This window comes from Mixophyes fleayi, chromosome 4 (genome assembly GCF_038048845.1).
Source record: "Mixophyes fleayi isolate aMixFle1 chromosome 4, aMixFle1.hap1, whole genome shotgun sequence".
Taxonomy (NCBI): domain Eukaryota; kingdom Metazoa; phylum Chordata; class Amphibia; order Anura; family Limnodynastidae; genus Mixophyes; species Mixophyes fleayi.
Window position 1 is genome coordinate 99,838,757 of NC_134405.1, and position 15,255 is coordinate 99,854,011.

Here is a 15,255-nt window from a genome sequence, read left to right on the forward strand (position 1 = left end):
CATTCCAATATAATTAATTAGTTGACAGCTGTTTCTTATTTAGAAGATTTCATACTTGAAAATGTCTCTTATTTAATATTAACTAACCATATTTCTTGTGCTATATGTGATTATCAGTGTTTGTTGTTATTCTTTATAAGTAAAGATTTATTTTGAGTTTTAGAATATAAGCAGTAGGATTGTATTTTGTTCATGTTGAGAGGTATAGTACATTATGTCCAGTATTACTACACTTGATAAGTTAAGTCCACTCAACAGGTTAGTGTAAAATAAATGTGGATGAAAATATTGGCAATTATGTAGTAGTAACCAACAACTAAAGAGTAATATGCTTTTGTAGGAATCATTTTTGAGCAGTGATGCAATGCCTCACAAATCTCCACGTTTGGGGGGCATGAACAGGATTTATAGATCTTTTCTTGTATATGTTCATAAATCTAGGGGCTCTGAATACCATACCACTTGGGCATAGTTTTCAATACTAGCTATGATAGTAACAGCTTTTGTAGGTAGGGTCCTTTTGGGTAGAGGTGGACATTAACACACAGTCATCAGTCCAGTGCTGTCTATTCCAGATTTCCATAAGAATAAAACATTACACTGCTTTACTGAACAAATCTGATTTATCTCAGCCAGGAAGCAATACAACTGGTGGGCCCAGATCAAGTACTTAACATAAGAACTTGTAGACATCTTTTGTATTGTTCACATATTTTGCCTCTTTGGTTGATGTCCCCAATTCCACTACTGCTGATTATTGAGAAGACACTCAACGATTGACAAAGCGTTGGCCCTGCATCTCTGTAAAAATAGATATCCATGACTGTATATATACTTTTGGTCAGTGATGGCCATATATTAAATAGAAACACCCTTCAGAATTGGCAAAACTATTGTAAGGATGGTCATTTTTAGTGGCTCATTACAATCATCTAAAATAATGCTACTTTACCTTCTGGAATGTTGTAAACATTGGTTGACTTCCATTTTTTTCAAAGCTTGTAGAGAAAAATGTTGGCTTTGTTGTAATGGCGATATGAGATGTTATCTAATGGCAGCCAGTAAAAGAGCTTTTGCAATTATTCAGAATTGCTGAAAGATCAATCTCCCAGAGGACCAGCTCACATTTTAGTGATAGCCCGAAATGTTGTTTCATTTTAAAGGTCTCAACATCTTCAACACTGTAAAATATAATGAACATATAACTGTATGTTATAAAATAAGCAAATATTGTAAATACCATTCGCTTTTTATAGTTGGACCATTAGGTCATTCAGTACTATTCATTTATTCATATTACTATTTACACACATATGGACATATGTTATAAATAAAAAAGAGTATCCAATGGTTTGTCATTAAAACAATAGCAATTTTAAAACTAAAAATAGATTGTACATTAAAATGACAGTTTTGAAAAACCAAAAGCGTCAAAAAAAGAGAAAACTAGAAAAAAATATCAAAAGTCTTTATTTTTATTTAGAATGGACAAAACATATAAATAAAGTTGCATTCTAGAAAGTGGACATTGTCCATCGTTTTCCTTTATTTTAATATCTGTGGTTACATATAGAATTTTTTAACTTAAAACATTTTATAACAAAGGGAGGTGGGGAAGCATCATATACCCCTGGCTTTCGACCAGGCTGTAAGGAGAATCACGGACCCCCGGGATGACGGTCGCATGGAGCAGTCCCTGCAGCTGGCAGGGAGCAGGCTATTAAAACGTAAAACTTGAATAAAAGTTCAGTAGTTACTGTGATTGACAGTTAGGAGACATTGTCATTCTCAATCTTTAATTTGAACATACTTCGTGCTATACTGAATTTCAAGTTTACAAGCCAGGAACTGACCATGCACCTGATCGTTTTAACTTTGTTTTTGTTTATTAATTTATAAATTGGCTGCACAGAAAAACAGCCTTTATCACCCCTATTGACCAGTACATTACATAATAGAAAGTTAGACTAGTGGAGAAGTTTCATGAATTCATATGGTAAATAATATAACAAACCTGTGATAGTTTGCTGTACAAACACATGAATAAACTATATTGTTTACCTTTGAAAGATCTCTTACTTGTTTGCTGTTGGGCTTATTTCTAAAAGATGAGCGTAAGTTATTTAATTTGCTGTGAAGCAGCTTTTGAGAGTGGTATTTTTTAAAAAATGTAGGGTGCGCAGGTATTTCCACTCCTTGTAACTTTATCACCCTGTGATGTCATCGGTGGTGTGACTTAGTATTGCACCGTTTGGTGGCATTTAGGGAAGGAAAATAGGGCATATGTTTTATAACGCAGAACTACTTTAGATGGATTTTGTACAACAGGAGAAACATTTTGTATAACAAGTGTAAAGTACAAGGTAAATGACTTTATATAATAATGTTGCTGTTCATCCAATTTCGCTGTTTGATAGTTTCCATTACTGTCCTCTGAAGTGTACATATTAGGATTTTGGTCTCAATGGTGTGATATATATGTTTTTTTCTAACAGTGAGTGGCAATCAATTACATCCAGCAAGTATTCCAAAATGATGTTTTGGGATCCAAGGATGCAGGCTTCACAGTTTTACATTTTAATCTATTTCCCCTGCTTTGACTTACAAAGAAAAAACTTCTACAACCTTAAGTTGTCAATAAATAATATGCCTTGCAAACTTTGGGTCTAGCCAACTTCAACTTTTTTTTTACCAAGTTAATTATTTGGACAAACATAATGGAGCAAGGAAGGGTTAAACTAGCTTTTCAGCAAAAAGGGTATACTTAGTCTATGGTAGTGTAAACCGTTAAACATTTGAAATGCATGGAACGGCAAATAATAAATTATGCTGTAAAATAGAATATGTAACATGAGCTTAGAATCTAATTTCCCTACCACCTGTATGCACAGACACACTAATAAGGCTAATTCAGTTAAAAGCCTATTAACCTACCAGCGTGATTGTGGAAGGAAACCGGAGTACCCGGAGGAAACTCACATGGACACAACATACAAGATCAACCCAGATAGTATACAGGTTGCTAACCACCAATTAAAGATGCTTATTTAAAATACAATAAATTGGCTTTAAAAAACTTTGGCACTGAACATGTCATGATGGGGGTATAGGTCCCCAAGGTCAATCTAGACTGCACATTACATGATACATCTGTGCCACAACAAAGTGTCCTTGGAAATTATATTCAAATGTTGGCACCTCTGTGGTGGCCTTGTATACATCTGTGTTCTGCGTTAAACAGTGGCATAAGGCTGGGGGCACAATGGAATCTGTGCCTTTGGGTATCAGGAAACCTCATCCCAGTGCTGCTGAACAGAAAGGAGGAGTGCAAATGAAAGCAAGTCAGTCATTCTGAATATGACTTACAATTATGGCGTGTTTCTATGAAGACATATGATTACTTCTAAACCCTTGGGAATCTAATCTCTATATTTTGATTTAATTGTACATGTGTCACTTGATAGGGCTTGTATATCTGTTACACCAAAGATCCTTAACCTCTGTTTCCCTGGGACCTGGATGAAGTCCCAGGGACAAAAAGGTTGTGAACACTGGTTCAGGTAATTTTAGTAATATTTACAAACCCCTTTCTATAAAAATTGGAGTCTTACACCCCTATGGTCAGACCCAATTTTTTGGTTGTGTAGTGCTTTGGTTAAGCTGGGAATTACTTTTTAATTTTCTAATCTATACAAACAAAACAAAAATGTATAATCACATTTTTAAGACGTGTTAATTTATTTCAGCAAGTGTGGAAAGAGATTTTATTTTTCAGCCTAAGGAACACAGAAAAAAAATATAAAAAATACATTTTTCCATTACTCTTCTACATAATGGAAAACATACTTAGGGAAAACCCAATTACCTTGAAATGTATTGGCCTATCTATACACTTACCAAGGTATTTGGGAGTTTTAGAGGCAGTTTCCCTTATTTTGATTACTAATCAGACCTACCCAGACACACGGTCCCATTGACAACTACACTGTTTGGGACTATGCCATGTGTTCTCATGGTGACTGGAATTCATTGCACAAGTAAAGTCTCCTGCGCTACTGGTATTGCCTCCCCTGTGTCCCCATATTCTATTTTTAAGTAATAGTTGTGCAATGGTGGGACAGAGACGTGCAAGATGGAGCAGCTGCTTCTAAAGACCTTATCTGCACAAGGAGGGTATTACTCTGCGCTCTGGGGCAGGGGATAGATAATATGCCCCATATATCCAAGTATTTTGGCTATATGGGGCATATTGGCATTCTGGTGTCATGTAAGGCTATCTAACTATATATTGGCTATGTGGTAGTGTGTGAGGCTATATGAAGGGACAGTTGAGTCTGATGTAAATATTATTTCTTTTCCCCACGCTGTGTGCATTAAATATTTCCATTTTTGCCATACTTAAAACAACAAAATATTTTAACCAAAGCTGCAATAAATACATTTAAAACAACTGAAGCATGTCAGATATACATCTTTTTGTAACTAAATAAAGTATGGTTTAATTTTTACTGTAATAAAATGCTAATCTAATGCTAATATTTCAAGTTAAAGCATACAATAATACTTTTAATATTGAATTCCTTTTTTCATCATCATCATCACCATTTATTTATATAGCGCCACTAATTCCGCAGCGTTGTACAGAGAACTCACGCACATCCGTCCCTGCCCCATTGGGGCTTACAGTGTAAATTCCCTAACACACACACACACACACACACACACACACACGTCAATTTAATAGCAGCCAATTAACCTACCAGTATGTTTTTTGAGTGTGGGAGGAAACCGGAGCACCCGAAGGAAACCCACACAAACACGGGGAGAACATACACACTCCTCACAGATAAGGCCATGGTTGGGAATTGAACTGATGACCCCAGTGCTGTAAGGCAGAAGTGATAACCACTTAGCCACCGTGCTGCCTTTTTTGGTGTACAGTACCACAATGTTTGATGAGCATGTAGGCCCTCTGTGTAAAAGAACCATATTACAAGCCTATACCATCTACCATATCTTTTAGGCGGCCATTGCTTAGCATTGGAGAATCATATCAATGTTTATGTTATATGAGTGATATATTTTTTATGATTGTTTTAATAAAATGTGGTAATGAAGGTGTAAAACACTATTGTACCAAACTTCTCTTCTTTCCACATATTTTTTCTATGTGAATATGAGCACCTTCAAGCACTTTTTTGGATATTCGCCATCTCATACTTGCCTACTTTCAGGCAGTGCAGTCTTGGAGAGGGGCGTGACTAGAGGGCGGGAGGGGCGGGGCGCGGTCTATCGCGTCATTTTGTCGACCCACCCCCTCGCCCGCAACGAAAATTATGGTTTTTCTTAGCCTGGGGCGGGGCCAAAATGACACGATTCACAGCGAATCGTGGTATTTTAGCCAGGGAATTGCGGGATGCAAGAGACTTGCCTGCTCTCCCGGGAGTCCAGGAGACTGACCCGGATTTTGGGAGTCTCCCAGACATTCCGGGAGAGTTGGCAAGTATGCACTATCTGTCTTATATATTTGTATTTTCCACTTGCTACATATTCTGTGCCTTATCTGGTAGAGCCCAGAGATGTTTATCCTTCTTTTGTTACATTTATGGTTGAAGAAGGTGTATTATTTCTTAGCGTACTTGTTAGTTTTTGTCTAGGGCTGCTATCATTTTGAAATGAAAAACTAGGACGCCTAGGAAATCTGAAATTAGCTCAGGCCTTAAAGTCCAACCTGCACTTCTTCTTCAGCCCCCAAATAAAGTAAGACTGTCATAGAAGCATATATCTGCTTTTCCTGATAATTTGGGTTCATCAGGAGTTTAAATATTTGGAAACAAGTATTGCTAAATATCAGGTTATAGCTTGTACCATCCTGAACCCCAATTCTCAAATTTTACTCTTTCTGAAACCATACTTGCCAGTAGTAGAAAACAATTACCAATTACACTTGGCTACTTAGCAGGTGGATGGTGTGTGTAGAACACTATGCATACATGGAACACTGCACCAACTCAGCATGATGTGGCCATTAGACATAATTATATTATACTCTATGAAGACAAAGGACACCATATCTACCCAACATGACCTGACCAATGCCCATGACCAAAGTATAATTATATTACACTATATGCAGATACCGGACACTACATCTACCTAACAATACCGAACGCAATATTACTAGCCAACTATACCAGAACTCACTTCCTGTCCATTCCCTCTTCAGGGGTGTAACTATAAATATCTGGGCTATATACAAATATTGTGATCTTAAAGTCATCCCCAGTCCAACATATCAGAGTACTAATTACATTAATAGCAATCTGGCACATTAGTATGAATTATATATACAGTAATTTTATCCTCATCTTCCAAATCATATAACTGCCATAAATTTGTTATGAAGCCCTCTTCCTCTTCAACAGCGTCCCCTGTACTGCAGAGAGTAAACTATGTTGTACTGCACGAGTTGGAAATGCAAAGATTATATTGCACACATGGCAAATACTGTATGCTTTTGCATCCCTCCAGCATTCAACATTTCTCCCCCTCCAAAAGGGGACATGGCCTTGTCACTTTAGGTGTGTGTCCACACCCTCAGGGGAGTGCCTCTCACTTCTGAAGTGCTTCCTGATGCCTCATGCACCAGAGTCACCTGCCATGGTAAGTGGAGAAATGCCTCCCAGTATTTGGCGACTTAGGACAAACCTGACGACCAGGGCCGGACTGGGACTAAAAATCAGCCCTGGCATTTAAAATACACAGGCCCACCTCAGTTCAAGCACGAAAGAAACCGTGTGCCGCCACGTAGTGGCGGTGCCGAAAAGGGCGTGACCACATTGTGTTGTGGGTGTGGCCAACATGGGGCATTGATACATACATTATAGTAAAACATTACAATTATCACGCCATCCCCAGCCCACTGTACTTATCTATGCTTCCGGTGCTGCTGACATCCATAAGGGTAGGAACTTCCTGCAGAGTGAGCAGGGAAGCTCTTTGTCTCACGAGACAGTCACCCAAATTCAAGACTGCCCCACCAGATTCAGGGCAGTTGGCAGACTGTCCTGCTCTCTCCTACCTGTCTTGCTCACTTTCACCACTTGAAGCAGCTGGTTTCTTTAGCTCATTTCTTTCTTGTCTTGATCCTGGAATATTGGATGCCCTATTTTGAAAAAAAATGGGGTACATGAGATTTAGATAACTCCAACCAGGCCTGGTGTTAAAACAATAGCACTCACGTTTTATAATTAGGCCTCCCTCCAGTCCCTACAATAATAATATTCACATTTAATAAGTATTTCCCTTCAACTAGCCCCAACATTAAATTAACAATATACCCATTTACTCAAAACATATTTCCCTCCCTCCAAACAGTCCCAGCAATAAATTAAATAGCATTAAAGTTTAATAAATATAGCCATTTTCCACAACCATCCCCAGCAATAAATAATTCATATTCACATTAAATAAATAGCCTTCCTCCTCCAAATCAGCCCCATATTTAATTGATAGCCCTAAACCACCCCAGCATGAAATTAAAGGTTCCTTCACCTCACCTTAAAAAATTGGCCCCCACCTACACTCCACCATTAAATAGCCTACCTCAAACACTATATTAAGATCCTCCCTTCCCCCACTTAAATACTGGGCCCACATGCACACAATATGAACATGGCCCCACACATATATATATATATATATATATATATATGTCCAGACTCCACTCAATGTACTGATACACACACAATTGCCAGCCAGACACACAGCCCCCCCCCCCAGAGACACACAGCCCCCCCAGAGAGACACAGCCCCCCTCAGTGGAAACAAACAAACACAGCCCCCCTCAGTGGAAACAAACAAACACAGCCCCCCTCAGTGGAAACAAACAAACACAGCCCCCCTCAGAGGAAACAAACAAACACAGTCCCCCTCAGTGGAAACAAACAAACACAGCCCCCTCAGTGGAAACAAACACATCCCCCCTCAGAGAAAACAAACAAACACAGCCCCCCTCAGTGGAAACAAACAAACACAGCCTCCCTCAGAGGAAACAAACAAACACAGCCCCCTCAGTGGAAACAAACACAGCCCCCCTCAGAGGAAACAAACAAACACAGGTAGGCAGCTGGGTAACAGTTATTAGGGGTAGCAGAGGGAGGAAGAGGCAGGCCAGTTCTGAGCTAAGCAATCCCAGCAGATTTGCCAGATTGGATGAAGATACTGTGGAAGGCAGTTCAGAATTGGTAGAGTTGGATGAGACTGCTTCCTCTAGCAACCAGGTGAATGGTCTCTCCAGCATAGAGGGGACCAAAATTACTCAGGGACCCAGGCAGATTGTGGTGGTAGGGGATTCAATTATTAGGAAGGTAGATAGGGCAATCTGTTACCGGGACCGTGCATGCCGAACAGTGTGTTGTCTCCCGGGTGCTCGGGCTCGGCATATTGCGGATCGGGTGGACAGATTGTTGGGAGGGGCTGGGAATGACCCAGCGGTTTTGGTGCATGTTGGCACCAATGATCGAGTTAGAGGAAGAAGGGGTGTCCTAAAGAATGATTTCAGGGACATAGGTTGCAAACTTAAGGCAAGGACATCCAAGGTAGTATTTTCGGAAATACTACCTGTGCCACGCGCTAGTCCAGGGAGGCAGCGGGAGATTAGGGAGGTTAATGTGTGGCTAAAAGATTGGTGTAGGAAGGAGGGTTTTGGATTCTTAGAGCACTGGGCTGATTTCTCGGTCAGTTGCCATCTTTATTGTCGTGATGGATTGCACCTGAATGAGGAGGGGGCTGCAGTGCTAGGGGAGAGGATGGTTAGAAGGTTGGAGAAGATTTTAAACTAGGCTCCGGGGGGGGGAGGGGCAAGCAAGTATTTATGGGATAGACATTGAGAGTAGTAAGGAGGAATTTAACAAGAGTCAAGGGGGTGGAGAGGGGGGAAAGGGAAGCATAGCCAATAAGGAGAGGCCTTTTTTAAAGCAAAAATAAATACCTAAGGGAGGCAATAGACTTAAGTGTATGCTTGCAAATGCAAGAAGCCTGACAGGTAAAATGGGGGAGTTAGAACTAGTAGCAATGAATGAGCAGTATGATATTATAGGTATTACGGAGACCTGGTGGGATGATACACATGACTGGGCAGTCAACTTGGAAGGCTATTCTCTCTTCAGGAGGGATAGGGTAAATAAAAGGGGAGAAGGAGTATGTCTTTATATTAAGCCAGAATTAAAACCAAGTATTCAGGAAGTTATATACGAGAATATTGGTGATAATATAATGGCATTGTGGGTGGAAATATCCAGCGGAGGAAAAAGTTCAGAGAAGTTGCTGATAGGGATATGCTATAAACCGCCAGATATTAGTACGATTGAGGAAGCCCAACTTCTACAGCAAATTGAAAAGGCTACACAACTAGGTCAAATTTTAATTATGGGGGATTTTAATTATCCGGGCATTGATTGGAGTACTGAGACCTGCGGTACAGCTAGGGGAAATAGGTTTCTGAGCACGCTAAAAGACCATTACATGTCCCAATTAGTAGAGGAACCAACTAGGAACCGGACTATACTGGACCTAGCAATAACAAACAATGTAGACGTAATATCAAATATTCAAGTAAAGGAGCACTTGGGAAACAGTAATCATAATATGGTCTCATTTGAAATTAGTTTCCAGAAGCAACAGTATAAGGGATCAACTAGGACTTAAAACTTTAGAAAGGCAAATTTTAATATGCTAAGGGAGTCTATAAAGAGCATAGACTGGGACAAAGCCTTTGAAGGAAAAAATACGGAAGAAAAGTGGGCTGTCTTTAAAATGTTGTTGGAAACATACACGTATAAGTTCATTCCTATGGGAAATAGATGTAAAAGAATTAAGTCTAAACCAATGTGGCTAAATAAAAAGGTTAGGGAAGAAATGCAAAGGAAGAAGCGTGCATTTAAATTGTTTAAGTCTGAAGGGTCAGAGGAGTCCTTCCGTAGGTACAAGGAATGTAATAAAACATGCAAAAAGGAAATTAGATTGGCTAAATTAGAAAATGAAAGGCACGCTGCAAAAGAAAGTAAGACAAACCCCAAAAAGTTTTTTAAGTATATAAATGGCAAAAGGATTAAAAAAGATAATATAGAACCCCTAAGAAGTGAGATGGGTGAATTGATAAATGATACTAAGGAAAAAGCAGAGGTATTAAACACGTTCTTTTCTTCAGTATTTACCAGAGAGGAACAAATGGCAGGAGTAATACATAAAAATGGAAATGAAACAATGCCATTAATTAATACTTGGTTGTCAGAGGAAGAAGTCCAAAGGCGACTGAAGAATATTAAGATAAATAAAGCTCCAGGTCCAGATGGCATACACCCAAGTGTCCTTATGGAAATAGCTAGACCGCTATTCTTAATTTTCAGAGATTCAATCTCATCAGGCTCAGTACCAAGGGATTGGCGAATAGCAGATGTGGTGCCGTTGTTTAAAAAGGGGACGAGATCACAACCAGAGAATTATAGACCATCAATAGTGGGGAAACTACTGGAAGGTATTTTAAGGGACAGTATTCAGGATTACTTGGTAAGCAATAAAATTATTAGTGGGAATCAACATGGATTTGTGGGGGATAGGTCATGTCAAACTAATCTAATTAGTTTCTACGAGGAAGTTAGTGGGAACTTAGACCAGGGCAGGACAGTAGATGTGGTCTACTTAGATTTTGCAAAGGCCTTTGATACAGTGCCACACAAGAGGTTGGTTTACAAAATAAGGGAACTGGGTCTTGGAATCAACATTTGTACATGGATCGAAAACTGGTTAGATAATAGGGAACAGAGAGTTGTGATAAATGGAACATTTTCTAATTGGTCAAAAGTCTTAAGTGGAGTACCTCAAGGTTCCGTGCTGGGGCCACTCCTTTTTAATATATTTATTAATGACCTTGATGATGGTTTAGAGAGTAAAGTTTCTATTTTTGCAGATGACACTAAACTTTGTAAGGTAATAAAAACAGAGCAAGATGCAGCTTCTCTACAGAGGGACTTAAATAAACTGGAGGATTGGGTGACCAAATGGAATATGAGGTTTAACACAGATAAATGTAAGGTTATGCATTCAGGGAGCAAAAACAAGAACGCAATCTATAAATTAAATGGAATTAATTTAGGAGAATCTATAATGAAAAATGATTTGGGAGTGCTCATAGACAGTAGACTTAGCAATTGTGCTCAATGTCACGCAGCAGCTGCAAGGGCAAACAAAGTATTGGCATGCATAAAAAGGGGCATAGATGCAAGGGAAGACAGTGTAATTTTGCCACTGTATAAATCGTTGGTAAGACCTCATCTTGAATATGCAGTACAGTTCTGGGCACCACTCTATAAAAAAGATAATTTGGAACTAGAAAGGGTTCAGAGAAGGGCGACAAAATTGATAAAGGGTATGGAGTCATTAAGTTATGAGGAAAGGTTAGCCAGTTTAGGCATGTTTACTTTAGAAAAGAGGCGTCTAAGGGGAGATATGATTACTATGTACAAATACATTAGGGGTCAATACAGAGAGCTTTCATGGGAACTTTTTACCCCAAGGACTATACACAGGACACGTGGTCATCCCCTAAGGTTAAAGGAGAGGAAATTTCACAACCAGCAAAGGAAGGGGTTCTTTACAGTAAGGGCAGTCAAGATATGGAATTCATTGCCAGGGAAGGTTGTGATGGCAGATTCAATAGATATGTTTAAGAAATGCTTAGACAAATTTTTAGCGGAAAGGTGTATCCAGGGATACGACCGTTAATTAAAATGAAGGATAGTAGTGGATATAGGGTAAAAATAGGACTGCAATATTGAGTCTGGGGGGATTTTCACAATTGAAACAGATTGGCGGTTGCTTACTCTGGATCAATTTCAAATATAAGTGCAGGATCGCAGGAGATCCAAAATAGGTTGAACTTGATGGACTGGTGTCTTTTTTCAACCTCATCAACTATGTTACTATGTTACAGCCCCCCTCAGAGGAAACAAACACAGCCCCCCTCAGAGGAAACAAACAAACACAGCCCCCCTCAGAGGAAACAAACACAGCCCCCCTCAGAGGAAACAAACACAGCCCCCCTCAGAGAAAACAAACAAACACAGCCCCCTCAGAGGAAACAAACAAACACAGCCCCCCTCAGAGGAAACAAACACAGCCCCCCTCAGAGAAAACAAACAAACACAGCCCCCTCAGAGGAAACAAACAAACACAGCCCCCTCAGAGAAACAAACAAACACAGCCCCCTCAGAGAAAACAAACAAACACAGCCCCCTCAGAGGAAACAAACAAACACAGCCCCCTCAGAGAAACAAACAAACACAGCCCCCTCAGAGGAAACAAACAAACACAGTCCCCCTCAGAGGAAACAAACACAGCCCCCCTCAGAGGAAACAAACAAACACAGTCCCCCTCAGAGGAAACAAACACAGCCCCCCTCAGAGGAAACAAACACAGCCCCCCTCAGAGGAAACAAACACAGCCCCCCTCAGAGGAAACAAACACAGCCCCCCTCAGAGGAAACAAACACAGCCCCCCTCAGAGGAAACAAACACAGCCCCCCTCAGAGGAAACAAACAAACACAGCCCCCCTCAGAGGAAACAAACAAACACAGCCCCCCTCAGAGGAAACAAACAGCCCCCCTCAGAGGAAACAAACAAACACAGCCCCCCTCCCCAGTCAGAGACACACTTACCTTGTTGCTCGGCGGACAGAGTTTCAATGTGATGTGCGGCCGATGCTAGTAATCACATGGGACGCGCACCATGTGACAGGTGCCGTCCCATGTGATTAATATCACATGGCCGCACATCACATTGAAACTCCCTCATGGTGCGGACATGATCGGCCCAACTAGCCATCGGCCCTTCTGGCAGAAGTGCCCGATGGCCAGTCCGGCCCTGCTGACAACTGCAAGACAGTATCCTCTAATTGGAACTGTCCCGCCACAATCAGGACCCGTGAGAGGTATGCTCATGCATGCTGTACTCACATACTTGCCAGCTCCATTTTTACACTGCATTTACAGTTCTCTCTACAGCACAAAATGCAGAAGTTGCTCCTATCTCTAAATTGCTAACAAGGAAAAAGAAAAGAATGTGCAAATGATACCTAAATATATAAATATATATAATGATGCAGTAAAGAGGCAAGTGTGATTTATTTTATCCCCTAAGTGGGTAAGAGCTGTTTGGACATTATTGATTTGTATTGTCGGATGCGGTTACAGTCGAGTCTCCAGAGACATTCGGACCTTCTATTTTTGAGGAGCATTTATTGGCCACTGATCATTTTTACATCCTCATTCCATATAATTGGTTATATTGGAGTTATTTATACCATGACAATTTACAAACTTTTTGTCTGATACGAACATTAAATATGCAATTTTTTGGTTGATAACTATTGCAACACTATTTTTTTATATGTGGTTTAGGAATCTGTTGCTTTATTGCAATTTTATATATATACACATGTGGATTGTTTTAATATAGCTATTTAGATGTGTCAATAAAGTATATATATATTTATATATTTAGGTATCATTTGTGCATTATTTTCTTTTTCCTTGTTTGTTATATAAAGAGAAGGCTTAACACTACCTCCATTGAATTGCTGCAATTGATACCTTGTAATAATTATTCAACTAATAACTTTAGTGCCAGAGATTTGGTAGTTCTTTTTTTGGTAACTCTAAATTACTTCCTTAATGCGCTTACAACAGCAGCAAAGTGCACCCGGAAATTATTTTAAAATGTTGCCAACTATGTTCTCTAAACAATTTAAAACATGTATTTATATCAAATGTTTGAAAATAAACTTGCGCACCTATAGATGTTATTTGAATAATAATAATAATAATAATATTAAAAAAGGTACTAATATTCTGCTACTCAATGGGCTTTGTATGATCCTTTCCTAAGATATCTTGTGCTAGGACACTGATGGGTAACATGATACTACTCTTCAGGGGCCGTGTGGACGGCCCTATAACTTTCAAAAGGTTACCCTTCTACTCTGTAAGAAGTTAAAACAATATATTCAATCATAGTAAGAGGCACTTACAAGTAATAACACATACCCATAGATTGTAAGCTTGCGAGCAGGGCCTTCTTACCTATACATATGTATTACCCAGTATTATTTTATTACTGTTTGTTCCCAATTGTAAAGCGCTACGGAATCTGGTGGCACTATATAAATAAACAAGTTAACCCGTGCATGATACTCATGCATTCTAGTCAAATCAAGCTACTTAAGGTGTTAAAAAGGTTCTTGTCACGCATTTGGGCCTAGCCCAGGCCTCCTCAGGGGAAGAGCGTTACTTCCCGACGCAAGCGCCCTTTTTTAACGTGGTTTTGTCCACATGTCACCACCTCATCATTTTTCTCCATCACCTCATCCTTCATCAAGCTACTTAAGGTGTTAAAAACTCCCCACTGTCACCCCCGGCAACCACCAACCACTCCCAACTGTCACTTCTCCTTCAAGAAATATATAGGTCAGTGTATAACTCTGCCCAGCAGGTGGCGCTGCAGCTTGTTTGTTTTTTTTTCCCACACATGCCACTAGGCATTTATATAGTAGATGATAAGCAGGCATTTTAAACAAGCGATATATCAAGCTATAGCAAACAAATCTGACGGTAAATCAAGGAGCTAGGGCAAGCTTAAACACTTCAGGGGCAGCATGGCATGGCCCTCTAACCTTTAAAAGGGCAGCACATTACCCTTAATATCAGTAATAAGCTAAAACAATACATTTTATCAAAGAGAGAGACACCCATCTGTTACATTTTAAACAAGTGATATATCAAGCTATAACAAACTAATCTTCCAATAAGACATGAAGGAGCTGGGGGACACAGATGAAGGCTCAGTGGGCCACCTGTTGCCCATCACCAAGCTAAAATGTGCCACAAACCCGGTAGGTACTAGGAATGAAATAGTCTATTGTTTGTATGCGAAGTAGTGCAAGGCCTAACCATATGATTGTGAGCTCACGTCTAGACGTCTCAGCAGCCTGGAGAGAGACTAATTCTCCCTCAGCTGCGTATTATGCGAGGTAGATGGGCACACTGTACGCCATTCAGTGGGTTAAAGGTCTCGGACATAGACTGCTGGTGGGAGGCCTGCGCTGCTGTGCCCCGTAGCAACAGTAACCATGGTGAGGCTGAGCTTTTACAGGAAGGTGGGATTTCCTTAGCATTCAGCCAATCACGGAGCAGGCTTAGA

At 40.0% G+C, this 15,255-nt stretch overlaps 1 protein-coding gene and 1 long non-coding RNA gene across 3 annotated transcripts in view; one reads left to right on the forward strand and one right to left on the reverse strand.

Annotated features, from left to right (window-relative positions):
* TP53BP1 (tumor protein p53 binding protein 1) overlaps positions 1–15,255 on the forward strand; it is a 119,922-nt gene that overhangs the window by 7,522 nt on the left and 97,145 nt on the right. The window lies entirely within an intron of this gene.
* LOC142151835 (uncharacterized) lies at positions 658–15,222 on the reverse strand. Its single transcript, XR_012691255.1, has 3 exons — positions 15,006–15,222; positions 953–1,181; positions 658–801 (listed from the first exon to the last, which is right to left on the reverse strand). It is a non-coding gene; the product is annotated as an uncharacterized LOC142151835 (long non-coding RNA).